The 17,872-nt window shown below is 28.4% G+C and overlaps 1 protein-coding gene and 1 long non-coding RNA gene across 2 annotated transcripts in view; one reads left to right on the top strand and one right to left on the bottom strand.

Moving 5' to 3' along the window:
* Positions 1-1,518: 1,518 nt before the first annotated feature.
* Positions 1,519-2,040, bottom strand: LOC149061968 (uncharacterized). The gene is made up of 3 exons (XR_016191689.1): positions 1,959-2,040; positions 1,732-1,826; positions 1,519-1,630 (listed from the first exon to the last, which is right to left on the bottom strand). It is a non-coding gene; the product is annotated as an uncharacterized LOC149061968 (long non-coding RNA).
* Positions 2,041-3,808: 1,768 nt separating this feature from the next.
* Positions 3,809-17,872, top strand: part of erm (earmuff) — an 84,193-nt gene continuing 70,129 nt past the window's right edge. The window contains exon 1 of the mRNA XM_089216036.1: positions 3,809-4,140. The gene's annotated coding sequence lies outside the window, so the exon portion shown is untranslated. The remainder of the gene's footprint in view (positions 4,141-17,872) is intronic.

A 17,872-nucleotide genomic window follows, 5' to 3' on the forward strand; every position in this document is an offset into this window, starting at 1 on the left:
ATAATATTATTGTGGTGATTGAGACGCGACAACGCGTGTATATCAGTAAATCAATTCTAGGTAAAATAAATCGAAATTACGATAATGCAGCAGTCAATATTAAGCACTATGTTCCGAACTCAAAGGTATAATTGTTACGATCAAAATTGTCATTGACACATTACATACTGTATTGCAATGGGCGGAAGATGAGAACATGTATAGTACTGATATTTTGTTGGTACGTTGATTAAGGGAACTCGCTGTTGAAATTAAAATTAAAAGTATTATTCAGAAAAAAATTACCGACTACAGTAGGTACTTAAGGTCTACATATTATTATAAACATTTTTTTTTGTAATTCATTAGTTTAGTTTTAATTGAATTTAATTATTATTCTTGTAATTTAAAATGCAATAAATATAAAGATAGTGAAATTCAAAATAAAATCTTAGTAATTTGAGTAGGTAATTTTGAAAAACCTCCGGTAATCCGGAAAGATCAATAATCCGGACGATGCTCGGTTCTACCACTGAATGGTATTTTCAGCTCTAAAAGGATTAAAATCATATTATTTACAATCAAATATAAAAAAAGAAAGATTAAATGTATATTGGAAATCCTAAATAATATAAATTACACAAAAATGAACTTAAAAATATTTTTGAATTATTTCTAATTAATTTGCATACCTATATAGGTACTTTTTTTTTGAGGGGGTAGGGGTGTCAAAAATATTTTGTCATGGGGCGCAAATTTTTCAAATGCGCCCCTGTAAGTGATTTACAATTTATATTGCAAATATTTTGGTAAAGTTAATTTTGTAGGGTTCTGTAAACATTATAATTGAAATATTATTGAAGCTTTAACCAAACATTTTAAATGTTTTTTTTTTTTTAAGGGGAACCTGAGGCAACTTAGGCCATTGGGTGTGGGGTGGTACGGTAGGGGATATTTCTGTATATTTGTTTTTAGGTTTTTAAGTGGGTAGGGTTGTAACACGTGTTTGTGTATGTGTGACAAGGATATGTTGCTAAAAATCCCGGGTGGTCACCCATCCGGGAGCTAGCAACTGCGGCCGGTACGTACGCTCAGTGCGTTTCCGCAGATTGAGCGTACGACCGCGCCTCACCAAGCCACATTTTAAATGTTATTGCAATGTTGAAGTAACATTAAAATAATAATCAAATAATATTCTTGTAATATTATAAAAGTAATTTTGAAATAATATTATTTTTGTGGCCAAAAAATCATTAAAGAATGTTATAATATGAACATTTAATAATTTTTATATATAACCACCTGGAAATGTTTTAAGAATGTAAATATTTTTTTATAATATTGTTTACATATCCAATTAATATTATTTTGCTATCTGGGTTGTTGTGCTTAATTGTATAGTTGTATATTTCGTATTAAATAAGAAAAAAAAATCAATTATTGTAATATTATAATATTGTTCCACTATGTAATATGTCTTCAGAAAGATAAATTGTTTTGGCTTGAAACATTTCGTACTCGCATAACAGAGTATGTAATATAGATTATCCGCTATCTCCATCTTTTTATTCAACAAAAACTTTGAACTTGCCGAACACCCGATATTTATTGACCACGTTTCCGCTAACCCTCTGCATATATCAACAATAACCTGAAAAACACCTCAAATAATTATCATATAGGATTTTTTTTTTTTATCGATTCGATTAATCCATATATATTATTATTATCGTGTATATTATTCCATCATACCTTGTTTGAGGCATTCCGGTGCCGACTAAAACCGTTCTATCCTTACAACACGGTTGTAAGTTCTGCAACACTTTTCGCTTACCAATCCTGTCAACCTAGATTAACGCAAAACAAATAACGTAGGTATTATTATACATGTGACATGCGATAATAACCATGTCTACTTATAAACTACGATGAATAATAATACTAAAATGATATAGATACGTGTTATTATGTAAAATTACGTTTTGCACGAGATTTCTGTTTTCGTCGTTTTGATCCATTTTAATTTTTTCGAAGACAACAAAACTAATCACGGCGGTGCCTGTACGATAAATAAATCAAAATACTTAAATATACAGTTACGAATAAAATACGTTAAAGGAATAAGATTATAACATTAATTTCGTACACGGAGCTTATTGTGGTTATCAACTCTGTGCATTGTGCAATATATTCCAGCAGCTCGTTGATGTTTCGCATTACTTTAAACGATGACACAACAACATAGAGTATATAGAAAATATAATATTACAATAATTTCATGAATTTTTATACATCTTTGTGTCCGTGGTTTATACACGCTTTAACAATATTATATTGTCGGAAGGAAAATCCTATTTTAAAAACGGTTTCATTTATTTATCAAATAAAAACTAGAGCGTACTAGTTCCAATCACGAACTAAGATACTATCTTAGTTCATGGCATGCATGATAAATTAAATTAATCATGCTTTAATCTAAGACCAGGCATGTAGTCCTAAAGTTATTTGTGAGTATATGCTACATATGTGGCAGCTTTTGTCATCAACCCAGGCCCGTAGCCACGGTGGGAAAGGGCGTTGCCCCCTTAAAAATATTAGACAGACATTGTTTTATATATAACACCCCCCCCTAAAGTTTGCTTTGCCCCACCAGAAAATTTAGTCTGGCTACGGCCTGCATCAACCCCTCCACCTCCACCTCTTTTCATTTATATAAATTTATAACATATAATTAGTTATTATTTTATTAAGTTGATTTTAAACTATAATAACTTTAACAACGTAATTAATATTATTATAAATTATATTTATTTACCTAATACATAATATAATAATACTTCTGTCAGCTAGTTTAAAACAATTTTTGTGAAGTAGGTATACGCATGTTTTTCAGCACATACTTCCGGTCTTAAGTTTTTTTCTTTCTTTTAAAAATTTGAAAAGTGGGTATGCGCCGCCACTCACGCATACCCTCCACTACATATCTGCGGCCGTGAGTAAACGTCAACGGTGAAGCTGATTACGCCGCAACCCGCAAAAGCAATGGTCGGAGGGGCTACTTCGGTGCGTGCGTGCGAGTTCTACGACGGCCGTCGGAAGTTTGTGAAGGGGACGATGATAACGATGGTGGAGAGTTCCGCCCAGTGGCCATGGCCACGCCCTCTCTATGGTTCGCGCGCGCACGCGTAGATCGCCGTGCCACTGTCGTCGTCGCGTAATTGATTATTTCCGCCACCACCGCCTTCTTCCGCGCGATCAGACCGGGAGACCGGAAGAGGTCGCCGCCTCCGCGCTCGTTTCAGCCGCTTATGAAGATATTTCCGGTCTGCAGTATACGTGGTGATGAGGGGGTGTTTGGTGCACGTGCGCCACAGAGCTTAGCATATATATATATAGGTAGTTATATAGACGACAACAGTGTAAATAAGAAAACAAAACTCGTTGTCGTCGTGCCGGGGGTCGATTTGCGATTTTGGCTTTTACCCTTCTCTCTCGCATTAATAATAATAATATCGTCTCTTCATGCGTGCGCTCGCGAGTCTTTTTTTCTTCTTATTTCCCCATAGCCCCATCGGTTCACCTCTCTACTACGCACATCGTTATATCCGTTACAGGGTGGTGGATGAAATACACACACACACACACACACACACACACACACACGTCCGTACACCTAAACACCCACACTCACTCACGCATAATCGAACCGCCTCTGGTTGCTGCTGTTGTGCCGTTATTGTCACCACCCCCACGCAACGACTAAAACGCCGCCGACGCGACTACAGCGACTCCGTGTGCCGGGGGCGAGCAGACGATAATATACGCACCATCGACGACGCGGCACCTTTAATCCGGACGCGCGATCGGCGTTAGTTGCGACGACGAAATTTTTGCTATTATTTTTGTTGTTACAACTATAATAACTTCACATCCGATAACCGCGATTATACCATATTGTTATACCGTCGTCCGCGAGAAATGATCGACGACCGGCGTTCGATTTCATTCATTCGCTAAAACCACGGCAGCCGCAGCCAAAAGTCGTCGCCGTCTTCGTGCAATCCAATGCCGATCAAATATCCGTTCATAAAAATGCGTTGCGTTTTATCGGTATAGAACCATTCAGTATTCACCAACGTTTTGTACATGTGTTGATAGTCGGTAAGTTTTTACAAAAGTTTTTTGTACTATATTACAATCTAATATCATATAGATATTATTATTAAGGTACCTTCATATCATCACCTATAGTTTCTATTTATCATAGACTTATTTATTTTTTATGCAGATAGTTGATTAAAAAATAAATATACCAACATAGGTGTAATAGTTATATTATTAGTTATATTAGTTATATTTATAGTTAGGTACCTGTCGAAAAATTTTAATTTTTTTCTCCATAAAACGATTTCTTAAAAATTTCTGAAAAAATAACTCATTTAATTAAATTTAAATTTGTATTTTATATTATAATATACAAACTGCTGTTGATCCGATAATATTTCGAAAGTAATTCAACCATATTGCTAATGATACCTACGTGCAAATGGAAAATGCTTCAAATTTATAATAATTATGGGTTTTACGGTTATCTATTAAAAATAAACTACGATTATTTTTTTTTAAAGATGACAGTTATAGTTACTAGTATACTAGTGATATATATGTACATAGAAATCATGTGAAAAATTTAAATTAAGCCCTAGCTAGCTTGGATCGTAGTAATGAAATCATGTTTTAATAATAATAATTAATAAATTTAAAAATATATATATATATAAATAATATACATATAAACCGACAGTGTTTACCTGAGACCTTATAATTAACACACACACACACATTCTTTAAATATAACATTAGTGATTTATTGGAAGCTTCTTCACTCACTTATCGTTTTACCTGAACGATCATATTGTCCGTTTGACAGAGGTGTCCGTTATAACACGTTTCACTTAGGTAATATGTTGTAGACATGGTATAACATGTCTACTAATTTATATTATATGTTTATTGATTATTTAGTTAATAGCACATCATAAACTATACTAAAATAAATAAATTAAAAGTTGTGTTCAAATAATTGTTTTATAACTCGCGTATGTAGGTATATATTATATATTTTGTTCTTAGAGGGGATGTATTCTTCAGTATATAGTATACTTAAACTGATGAATCTGCAAAAATTGAACCATTATATATTTTATCTAAATATGTACCTAACATATATGTCCTATACGGCTAAATACTTTTATACCTATAAGTAGGTATAATATAATATATTCTACAATTAAATTTATAAGTGTACCGTTTCTAAGACATTGCAAGTTTACACAAGTGATAAATATTTTGACAAGTGGGAATACAGTTTAAGATTTAGATCTATGTATATATTTGGATTTAAGCAATTTTTCGTTATAATCTAAGGGTCATTCTAAATTTAATTTGCCACTCCTCAACTAAACAAAAATTAGTTATATTATACAAAAAATAATAACTAAACATATAACATTTTCACAATATTTTTAACAAAAGAACTACTAAATAAGGTTAGGTACTTATTGTTTCATTTAAATTAAATTTAAAAAAAATGTTCCTATTTTAAAATATCTAGGTCTTAAGTGTAACAATTCATATCATCAATAAAAAATTTAAATCATAATTTTTTTAACTAAAAATGCCACATGAAAACATTTAAACATTATATTATGAGTAAGTAATTGTAAATTTGCAATGTTATAATAATTGTTCTATAGTTATGGATATAGGTGTTTATCGTTTAGATGTAATATCATATTCTATGTGTAATAGCCAATGAATTTAGTCATTCTTACAACACATTATAGTTTATTGTAAATAATATTTGATCCAATTCAAACAAGACGATTAACGTTTGGGATAGTTAGTATAATTAAACTAATCGAAAGCCAATATTTTTATTTGAGGATGGATCTTTCCATAAATTAATGGTAATTTAAATGGCTTTACATTAAAACTAATGCAGTTTAGTGAGAACTAAAATTAGCTGTTCGTGCGTATAGGTACATTTATTTTTCTAAGTCTCCTGTATAGATAAAAAATAGTACAATTGCCTTAATCATAAATTTTGGTGTCTTAATGTTTAATTTCATGCTAATTGGTGAGAAATTCTTTCAAGCTTGAGAATATTTCAATTTCCAACCAGCAATATTGCATGGTTCACCGACTCGCAGTTCCATAAATTAGTCACTTACTGTCTGTATGATAATAATTCGAATAATTTCTACTCAATTCTGTACACATATAACATAATTTATGGTCATATAGATATATATAAAAATATAAATAGATATGAGTTAATATAAATAAATATTTGTGCTAATAATACTATGAGTGGTATACTATTATCTGTAGTATTAGGTACATATTATAATAATACTATGCTTAGGATTGTGGGTATACAATTTGAATCTTCTTCTTTTTTTTGGTTTTACTTTATTAAAGAATGCATAGAATGATCAAATAATATGATAGTTAATATATAATTCAATATAAAGTGCAGCTAAATTATCTTGAGTGCTGTTTATAATGTATAGGTACTTTATTTTTATAATACTTAAAACTTTCAAAGAAGCTTCTTTTTGGTAATCACAGAACAATTTGTACATCTTAAAATATAAATAAATGTACTAAAAGAAATATGAGTAAAATATTTATAACTAATACGTTTTTGTAAATTAGACCTTATATAGATACACTTTTCTAAATATGTATGTAATATTATATGTATACTATTTATTTATTAAAATAACTATATAATATCCAGCTAAAATATATTTTTCTCATTAATACTTATCCATATAAAAATATAATTCTGAATAGTTAATTTAATTTAATTTCTTTTTGTATATTTATTGTGCCTACCAACGATTGGTTCAACTAGACTAATAATAAAATGTAATATCATAATTAATTAAAAAAAAAAAAAAAACAAATATGTATATGTAAACTTTAAATTTATGCCTTACGATGGATTACGACTGTCTTAATCGTATAGATTGCAGTAAAGAACATATAAAAAAATAATATACATATACCTAGGTACATATTGTTTTACTTTTATTTTTAACGGGCGCGGTATAATCGTAGGCACATGATAATTTTATTTTCAAGTGGTCTAAGTAATATTAGGCCAACATTAAATCAATGATAAAAATATTCAATACATACAAAAACTATTATTATTGTTGATATCATCGTTGACAATCTTTCTCTTCTGAAGAAAAAATATAGCTAAATAAATCTAAATGTAAATTAATATATAAAAACATTTTATCTATATACAAAACAAATTAATGGTGTCATACTAATCTGAACAACCATAATTTTCATTGTTAAACATAGGTATTTAAAAATTATTTATTATTTTTTTCATTAAAAATGTATAGGTACTGTTAGTTTTAAATATTATGATTCATTAAATTATACAGGCCATACAACCCAACGCACAACAATATAATAATACTTTGGAGCAAAAGATCTTAAGTTAGGTTGTTTGTTTCAAATGGTATAAATAATAACATAATAAGATTAAATTTGGTTATTGTATGTCAGCATGTATTCTCACCATCATATATTATAATTTATAAGGTTCACACTTCAAATACCTATTTCTTGTACATTGCTATGGTTTGTGTAGGACAAATGGTTTTTTCATTACTTGAGGCAAGAGTATAATACGTAGTACCTATAGAAAGATATTCATACTTGAGCATAATCTTATATCTATTTATATTCAGTGAACTGAAAATTTTTCTTGAGTTGACCAACGAGTTTTTATTTGATCATTTATTCTTTTAAGTATAAAATACGATTCACAGTGGTTTTGATGCGTCTATTTGTATATATATACATAGGTTATATACTTTATAAACTATAATAATATTTATTTTACGTTTCATATTTTTTTTTATTATTTTATGAAAATTTAGAGCGTGTTATTATAATGAGTGTTTTTACTTTAGTCATTTATATCATTAAAAATTGAATGTAAATTTGATCTGTCGTTGCTCAAATAATTCGTATAATAATGAAATATTAGTAAGTATGTTCATATCACAGTTACAATTTTATTACAATAAATATTATAATTTTGTATATTAAAAATAAAAATAAAAATGCGCTATTTACATATAATAATAAAATTGTACAAATGGAGTTTGAAAAATAAATTTAAAATGTTTTTATCAGCTAGGAAAATAATTGATAAAAGTATATTAAGTGTGTATTACTAAAAGACTATATTTGCATTATTGCTAAACACCCATAAAAATTCTAAATTTAAATGTATGCAATTTATTACAATATGTCAAATGTTATAAGTTATAATATTATCTGTAGGTAATAGCTAGGTATTATATATGATATTCAGTCATTCGGCGTTATATTTATACAATTTATCATGTTTTATTTTTTTTAATAAATGTGGACATTAAAATAAAATAAAAACTTCTGTATTAATGATATTGTGTTCTGTATTTTACTTCAAAATTAAACTCAATTTATCGTATTTATAGCAGTTTATATTATTATGGGTATAGGTACCTACCTACATTATATTCCGTACCACAATCACACCATTATATTTTAGTTAAATACCTATCAATACGAGTACAAACAACATAGTTTAACTTTCGTACAAGTTGATAAGTGTAAACACGAAACATTTCAGACGAGGCCATGGATACTGATTATTACAAATAAGTAGATTTTGCACTTTATATATATCTATACATTTTACTTTAGATGCTCCAGTGAGATATTCAGCTATCAATTAATTCTCTGTAATTATAAAGTGAATCTTTAGAAACTTCGGTTTCTTGCGAATCAGTCAGTATTACAGTCCTCACACACACCATGTGGACCCTTGCTGATCGCTCACTAACTCTAGTGAGTAACTCACTTACGGTGGGAGAGACACATACGCTGTCATCAGTGACTCCCACCATTCCTAATTGTTATCATTCGGTCGTTCTGACCTCCTGTTGTTCTCAACAGTAAGATACATACTAAGGCATTACAATTAGTGTTATTACAAACGATTAAGATTTACAATTCTTGGATTTAACACATCAAATATTTCAGTCTTATACGGCCAATTACATGATAATAATAATGACTTAGAAAATTACAATTAACATATGTCTCAGTCTTAGACAACAAATCACATGATAATAGTTATGACTTAGAAATACAATAAACAATGTCTCAGTCTTAGATAATAAAATTACAAGATATTAATTATGACTTTAAAAAATTCTCCAGTAACCGCAGGAACTTTTCATGACTACTACTAAATTTTTTATAAAGACTTAATTTTGACATAATAAGTCAATTTGCATCCTGATACGAAAATAATTAACAAAAATAAATGTTTTAATCTACTGAACGAAACATACTATACCGTCTATACCTATAAGTACATTATATGCTACAATTATTACTATAGATACCTATACATAATTATTATACACGACGTTCGTCGTACACACAATAATGTAAAGAACGTTGTTAAATTTTAATGACAACATAAAATGCTATGTATAAAATATATACACACTGCATTACTGCAATATTCACATATTATTTTATGCAAGTTCATTTTGAAAATAGATGAATACAAATTTCCGGGTGTGAATTTAAATTAGTATTGTGCTACATACACACGTGTTGGTAGACTGTATATCACATCATGATGTGAACTCGTTTTGCATATGCATTGCATACAAAATAAGTATATTTCTCACCATATTCAATCTCTACACGTGATATTATATATATATAGGTTCAAACATTTTAATTTGCAAACCTCGTGCGTAAGTAATAAGTATATTATGTAATATGAATAACATATGTATAGAGTTAGTAAATACTATTATGTATTATCTGGATTTAGTACATTTTAATTTCCAACCTTTCAAAGACTGCAGAATTTACTAATTGTACTGGCTCATATATTGTAATACCCATTATCCATTTTGACGACGGTATCTATACATAATGTATAATATTATTCATATGTTGTAATTTTGAACTACACGCCGTGTAAGTTAATTTTTCGTGTTTGGGAATTTCAAACAAATATATTTTTTCATAATGTATACGATTTTCCACTCGGCAGTCAGGACTTAGGGATAAGCAAGTAATATGTTATACACCATCAGTTGTAACATGTTAAAATTACAATTCACCTACAAAAAAACTGTATATACATTTACAAGATACGAGAAATCTTGGACATTTGAACGTATACTGGCATAAGTTAAACATAGTTATAGGTACCAACGTTTGAAGTAACAAGTACCTAACCAAATTATTTGAAAATGATAAATTCTTCAACAAAATAATCAATATTTGTTTAAATCTACACGAGAAAAATAAAAATAATATAAAGTAAGTTACTACCTAGATATTAACTTATAAAGTTATAACTATAAAAAATAAGGTATAAAAGTACTATCGTTGAAATGTATTAATTCATTTTAAAATATTACAAAATATAATAACTAATATATATATGGTTAAATCATGTATATTATTAAAATATTAATATTATATAGATAAAATAAAATAATTAGAAAACCATATAATGCCACACTATAATCAAACTATGATTGTATTTATTGATACTCAATATGCTTGAACACTTAAAGATAGGTACACTAATTTTACATTCTGATAAATCCTTCTAATTATAAAGTACCTAAAGTGATACCTACATTTACTGGCTAAAACATCAATGGTATTTCCATTACTACATATTATACGCAATATACTCTCAAAACATTATTGCAAAGTCATGATTATATGCAATAATATTATATAATATGTATAATGTATATATAATATTTTTTTGAAAATCACGTTTTCGATATGTCATCTTGAACCTAACCTAACCTACCTATACTATCTAAATAATGAATTATGATACACAATGTATTACATTTTATTATTATATGTACAATAATGTTGTATACAACAAATTGAGCAATTATATTTTTTAACATGTTCAATAATACTACCTAACCGATCCGATCTCCAGCCGAACATGTTTTTGTATTATCGTTGTCGGTATCGAACGGTGAGGTCCGCCGGTGAGTGTACCTACACTGATCGTGGTCGGGGGCGGACATCAACGAGTAGCGACGTGGGGAGGTCATATTTGGGTGTGTTGCGGTGAGAGGAGGGGTGTAAAGGAGAGCCTCAGTCGACTTGTAAAAGAGAAAACGTGGCGCATAATACTGCAACGGAGGCGGTGGCATAAAACTCCTCCTATCCTCCGCTAATGGTACGTGGAAGGACAGTGTAGCACTTGAAAAATATTATATTATTACATTTAGTCGCGCAGTTGCCTGCTGCATCGATTACCTAAGTACAAAAATTATGAACATGATCGGTATGAGTTGTGGATAGGGTGAATAGACGGTAATGAAGAAACCAGAGGTTGAGTTTGACTAGGTAAAACATTTTTTGTTCATTCGTTTGTTCAACAGACGTCCGTTAGTGATTCCAGTTGAAATTCCTCGAAATTCCGAGCACAAATATTATAAAATCTTCTTACATAGGTGCATATGTTAATATACCTGTTAATATGCTGCTATAAATAACAGGCAATGAGTGTAATAAAATAACAGTAGTAAAATATAGTGAATACTAACATACGATTCTCTGCCAACAGTTAACATTTGCATACCAAAGACTATAATGTATACAAGAAGTCAAATAATTTCTAAAATGTGATATGTGGACAGTTTTACTTAGGAAAATTTGTAATAAATTTAAAATGATTATTATGGGTGTGATTCAAGGGTTATAACTACATAAAGCTTCTATCATTGGTTAAAATATAATACAATTATAAGCGTAGGTACATCATTATTAGGTTAATCAATATCGAAATGTTCAAACACTAATAATTATTATTAGGACTGTGAATTTTATATAATATGTATACACAATCTTAGAAAATGTAGTAACAAATACACATGAACTGTAAGAATACATAAGCTAAAGATTCATTCCTAAAAAAATATTAAAACCTCTCAAGTTAAAAAAATATTTTTCAACCAAATAATACTATATTATTAATTAAGTACCTATAATGTGTTTACAGATTATGTAAAATATAATCTAATTTGATCTAAGACGTAAAAGTAAAACTAACATTGATTACCAATATTATTACTATATAAAAGCATAGGTAAGAAATAATAATGAAATGAATTTCTTATTTTTCGATATTAACGTTTTCGATGTTAAAACATTTCGCGATTTTTTTTTTTTTTGGTTTTCACATAGACTCGTACACTTAATTTTCCATTCAAAATACGAACTCTATATGATTCAAAATTTGTTGTCAATTCGTCATTTAATATCCAGCGTATACCTAGTTATGTTCAAAACTTCCTGTGACAAATTTCCATGGATTCCACTGCAATTTGATTCAAAATTAAATATTTTTTTAGTATAAGAATGTATAGTGTAATACAATTATAAAAATATATATTTATATGAGATGGCTGATAGGCAATAGTGCCCAACCCTATTACTTTATTACTAGGTGTAACAATTGCTACACCTTGAAAATAAGGGGTAGATGGGTATAATAACATAAAATTATTAATTTGAAATATGTCCATTATTAACTATCATATTGTTTGGAACCTGTTCACTAATATTATCAATTAAAATAAAATAAAATGTATAAAATAATATTATTTTGAGTTTGTGAGGGGGTGGGTAAGTAAGTAAAATTATTTCTTGCTGCACCTGAAAAATATATTTTGGGCACCACTGCTGATTGGTAAATAATTATTATTTATAATTGGGATAAAACACACAAAAAAAAACCATTGAATAAATGTATCATTAATCTCTAATATAACCTTATTATTACACCACAGTGTTATACATACATACCAAATCATGGTAATCGTGGGTGATACAACATATATAATAATTAATATTACATGTATACATATAGCTTCTGCAGTTGTAGGTTTCAATGGTTCTATTATTGACAGCGCTGCTCAATTTTTTTGACTTGAACTTTTCGCATTCTTATTAAATGCTGTTTTTGCCTGTCTGAAAACGGGATTACCGCAATAGGGTGCGTCAAACACAAAAGTGGAATGTTTAAGAAGTTTGAATTTAATCCGTATATTACTTGTCATCTGCCGTCAAATACATACTGGGCTGGAAAAAAACTCAAGAATATTTTTTTTTCTTTTTATTAACCTAACATATAATAGTGTGCATACATTTAGAATTGGACAAACTTGTTCTAATTTAATAAATTATCATTTGTACCTAGCTCTCAACGAACATTCAATATTAAACATTGCGTTGTAGAAAAGTGTTAAATGTACAACGAAACAGTGAAAACTATGTTTGTTTTTATTTATTGAATTTATAAGTAGGTACATGTTCTGAACTCATTAATGTATTTTAATAGTTATCTATATTTTATTATACAATGTATATAATACTTGGACTGAAATAAAAAATATTTGACTCAAAGCTTTGGTATTACTATTTATTAATTGTTTTAATGTTATAATTTGCATTATGTGTAACGCTAATGATGTCTCCAAATTCCTGTAATTTTTTCTACAGAAATCTGTATAAATTCCAATCTGATGGTATAAAATTCAAAAGTCTTATTGTCTATGTGCTTACACTCAATTTAGTAAAACCTGACTAAATTAAGCTACCATTAGTATGTTAAGTATTTATATTTATAAAAATAATGATGTTAGAAGAAACTAAAACGGATATAAAATGTATTTTTATAAATTAATTTCGCTAGTACTTGCGCTGATTTTTTAAGATATTTTTGAAATTGACTACTTATTACCAACTATAGCTTTCAGTTCAATTTAAAATTATTTATTTGTTTGAAAACTAAAAATCAGTTTATCTATCATGCTTCCAATATATTAAATGTATTAGAATTTAATTGTTGCTAACATATAATCATAATTTTCGCTTAATTTAAACTAAATCTGCACAAACTTGTAAATTCACACTTATTTTATGTAATTCTGTATATAATATATAGCCTGTACCTATAGCCATATAAATAAAAATAAACCATAAATATAATTGAATTAATCTGAGTCATAATGAAATTTCAGTGATTGAAAAAAAGGAACAAGAGTTCTCCTTGACCTTGAAAACAATCGTGTACTTAAATTTAATTTAAACAATTCGATGCTTATTAATTTTTATATTTGTGTGATTTGAGAATGTAATATTAAAAAGCATGTGCTCATAAAAACTCGCTCTCATAGCTAATTTTTTCTATAAATAACATCAAGTGTTGACCTTTTCAGAACATTTTTTAAGTAAAAACCATTATATTCTGTTGGAGAAGTATCGTGTAAAGAGTTATATTTCCGAAAATCAACCATAATGGTTTGAACCAAATTTTTGTGTGATTATGAAAGGATGTTATGAGTGTTTTATATGTTTTTTTAAACATGCAGAGTTGATTAATATTTTGAAAAGCATATTATAAATCTTCTGGTAAATTGCATTAAAATATTATTAAATGATAAAATGTACAGATCATGTTTCTTTATTAGATAGTATTATCAGACTGCATGACGAATTATTAATATTATTATTATGTTAATAAGGTTTCAACTTCTAAGGTCATTATCCTGTAATAATGAAAATGTATTGGTCTTAAAACTACAGGAAGATATTATGTTTAACATAAGAGGGAGTATGTGAAATATATTATGTACAAGTGTATTTTTTTTGCATTCATTTTGCTAGTTCTATATTAGTGAAGAAATTGTAGGTAAATTGTATATGTTTTGGTGTTTTATTCGCCAAGTGCTTATTTCATCGTTAAAATGGATTTTCGAGAATGTGTCTGGCATTGTTGAAATTGGGGCATTCTATAGTGTGATATGTTTGATCGTCATTCGTCAGTTCTTTGTCGCAGTTGGATGTCGGCAGTCTTCTTTCGTTATATAGTGCAAGTGTGTTAGATGGGGATTTCCAATCCAAGACCTTGCATGACAAATTAGGTAATTAATGTTTATAAGTCTTATTGATTTGGATTTTATAATTTTATTTAATATACTAACCGATTTTTTTTATCGCTTTTTTAAATGTATTTTTTTCTATTATCACCTTTTTTCGATTATCTTCAACAGCATCTTTTCTGAAAGAAAGTGACCCTATAGTTGGTAAAAAGTACTTCCCAATAGTTTTCAAAAGCGTCAACAATAAAGAAAAACTGAAATTTACACTTAACCAATAAAAATTTTTTTTTTGTTTTTTGCGTAGCTTTAAAAAAAAAAAACTATACATACATAAATTAAATTATCATTTAATATGTTTAGTATCATTTTTTATGCACCATATAATATTTAAAATACCGTCATACTTTTTGAGTTATTTGAATAAAGCATAAGGAAATTTCGAGTATTATTAGTATTTTTTGCTTAACTAAAAATTTGAAAATATAATAAAATGTTTCCTTATAAGTTGTTTGTGAAAAAAAAAAATGAGTGTGAATCCACAATAATATGTTTGAGCGTCTGAAGTTAATAAAATTCATCAAAATTACAAAAATTGGTAAATTAATTTGAGTTAGATATTCTATGTATATCTAAGATTAGAAATTTGTGTACAAGATTCTTATTAAGTTTTCCCACATATAATTCAAAAAAAAAGAGTTTATTTAATAAAAAAAAAAAAGATTACTGGAAATTAAAATAAATTTTTTACGACCGTTTGGAGTTAGGAATTGAATTCACCCATAGGTAAATTAACAGATTCTCATACAATGATTTTTTATTTTTTTGGTATTTAAAAATTGCAACATTAGTAGGTACTTTAAATTATTCTTAAATGTTTTTTTCATATTTTACATCATGCATGATTAAATTTTCAAAATATTTTGAAAATGTATTATACAATATTCTTTACAATAGTTATTATAATAACAGTTGATAGCTATTAAACGATTATTTTTTTTATAAGTATTTAAAATTCAAATTTTGACAAAAATTGTAAAAATCTTGAAATTTTTTAAATTATTTTGTAGTTAATTTTTCATGAAATGTTTTATGAAACAAGGATACTTGATACTAAAAAATCTAAATCTACTAAAAAAATCTAAAAAATCTATAAAAACAGTTATTTTTTAATGACATTTTAAATTCAAAATATAACGGAATTATATATTAAAACCAAGAATAACAATTTTAATTATTTTGTTGTAATTTAGAAATATTATTCGTTGTATAATCGTCAGTTTACGACAAATTTGTAAACAATATGAACAAAACTGGATGATCAATGGTAGTTCAGGTTGCCGGAGTACCTACCTAGAATCCAAAGTAATTTTAATAAAATAATACATATTTTGTTAAGAGGACGCCACCCGTATGCATTATTTCCGTCTAACAAGTGCGTAACAAGGCAAATTTTATGCTCAGCTGCTCAGCTCTTCCAATTTAGCTCCGTTAGTTTAAAATTTAGAGTGAGTTGACCTCTTATAAATCATCAGGCATCCAGGCCCCACAATGCACACAATAGTTAGCGAATATCTGTTTATAAAGTTTATACCTAATCTCGAGGTACTCATATATGTAATAGACGTTCAAAACTTTTAAACTATATAATATATTATATTATACACAACCATAGTACTCGATTAGGGTTACGTGTTAATTACGGAAGCAGCGTGATAGGAATATGCGTCGTTTCAATACTCGAGACCTTTACGCTATATAATCATTAAATATATATTATCCTGAACGTGAGGCCGTCGGGCGTCGAGGTCACGTTTATATTATTATAACAACGACTAAACGGACTGTTAAAACAAATACATGAGATGTTAATCACGCACGTGCGTGTGGCGTTGTAAAAAATATAAAAACAAATAATGAAAACAAAAACAGAATCGTTTTCACCATGTTTTTATACACGGACCTCTTGTATACAGTACCTACAGATATTATATCACACGGGTGGTCGTGCGGTGGCCGGCGGTGGCGGTGATACGCGTGCCGATACGGTGATATTGCGGTAAGTGGTAACTTTGTTGTATTATAGGGAAAACTCCGGAAATGAGAATTTCAGTTATAAATAATAATAGTAATAATAATAATGTTATCGTTAGTCTGCCGGTATCGTTATATAGATTGATCATCGCGTATATGGTTGATTGGTATTTCAACTGAAATAATTAATTCAAAATTGTAAGTACAAGGATCCTACAAGGATCCTAAAGCATCGTTACAATAGCAGTTGAAAAATATTAAAAATACATAGACACGATTTTTTTTATAAGCATTTAAAGTTCAAATTTTGACTAAATACGTAAAAATTACGGCAATGTTCAAATTATCTTAGATAGAAATCCATAAATTTTTTTCTTTTTAAATCTAAGATTTGAAAATTTTTATTAATCTATAATAAATCCTAGATAGATAAACCGTCCCCACTCAGAATCGTTTTTCGTATACAATGATATAATATCATTAGATTCAAATTTAATTCCATCCATTACAAGTAACCCACTTGTAACGTACTGTACAGCAGAGTGACATCCACGACTTACCCGCTTTTTGTCTTACTTTTAAATAAATTTATAGCTTTAAAATTGATTTTTTACAAATACAAAATTACTGATATTATAAAATTGAAATTAGAAGCGTATATATGACGTAGCGTCTAGCTTTTCATACTACGAGTACTTTCGTTTAAATATTGATATCATCATATAAAACATGCATTTATTCAATTTATAGATCATATTTAGGTAATATACCTACAAATATACAATCGTCGATGTTCTAATGAATATTTTCATGTTATAATCTGGTAT

The sequence above is a fragment of the Diuraphis noxia genome, unplaced genomic scaffold, assembly GCF_037042655.1.
Source record: "Diuraphis noxia isolate RWA-SAM2 unplaced genomic scaffold, SU_Dnox_SAM2 contig0001, whole genome shotgun sequence".
Taxonomy (NCBI): Eukaryota; Metazoa; Arthropoda; class Insecta; order Hemiptera; family Aphididae; genus Diuraphis; species Diuraphis noxia.